A 1,181-nucleotide genomic window follows, 5' to 3' on the forward strand; every position below is an offset into this window, starting at 1 on the left:
CATAGAAAATTTATTTGGCTACTAAAAAGCAGTGTCCTTAAATTACTACTAATTAGTGTATATTAAAGGTTATAAAATCTCAGTTTTTAAAGATTTAGAATAGTTTTTATAAAATTTTGTAAAATATAAAAAAGCACATACACTATTGTTATGTTCCATTTTATGGTTTATGATTCAACAAATTTGATTTCAATAAACCTTTAACTAACTCTTTAATATTTCAGTAGTTAATTAATGGTTTAACAATTCAACAACTAAAAATAATTGTGCGGGATAATTCTAATCACATTTCATTTTTTTATTAAGGTGGTGACTTCTGTCTCCATTCCCATAAAAAAAAATTTATCTATCTATCTTTAACTTTTTATTTTCATATGGGTAATATTATAATAAAGAACGAAATTATAGTGAAGAGTGAAGATTTTTTTTTTAATAAAAAATACACCAAAAATATATATCAATATAAATATTTTTATATTTTTAATTAATTAATAATTTATTTATTTTCAAGATTTTTTTTTTGTGACATTTATTTTTAAGATAAAAAGTCAGATCACCATTTTACTTATCTTTTAATTTTTTTTAAGTTACATATGGTTGATAGATTGCATTAATTATTTTGTAAAGCCCAGTCCTGCAGGGATGAGAGAATCAGCTTAGAATAAAGAAAAAGAAAGAAAAAAGAAAAGTAGAAAGTTGATGAAAAGGTATCTGGAGTGGGAATGGCTCCATGATTAAGACAGAATGGAATTTGGAAACATCCACCGTTCTATTTTACAGCTTACGTGTTGGATCCACAACCTTTGATCATCATTTCATTTGATTTGTCAACAATCATCTTCTCCTCTCTTCAACAATCCTACAAACAAAGACTTCTAAAATGGTAAAAATTTAGGAGAAGTCGATTTCACGTGAAGTTGATATCTGAGAGTTGTTGGATGAAAAGTCGACTAACAGCTCTCAAATATTAACTTCACGTAAAGTCGACTTCACCCTGAATTTTCACCCTTCTAAAATACATGTTACACTCTTTTACTTGGTTCCATCTAAAAAGGAATAAAAAATGGTTTACTATCATTATCTTATTTATTATCAGTAATATTTGTCTATAATATTATTTTTTTTAATTTCTTATATTCAAATTTTTAATGCATGTAATTAATATTTAATTTTATGATTAA

The sequence above is a fragment of the Arachis ipaensis genome, chromosome B10 (assembly GCF_000816755.2).
Source record: "Arachis ipaensis cultivar K30076 chromosome B10, Araip1.1, whole genome shotgun sequence".
Classification (NCBI taxonomy): Eukaryota; Viridiplantae; Streptophyta; class Magnoliopsida; order Fabales; family Fabaceae; genus Arachis; species Arachis ipaensis.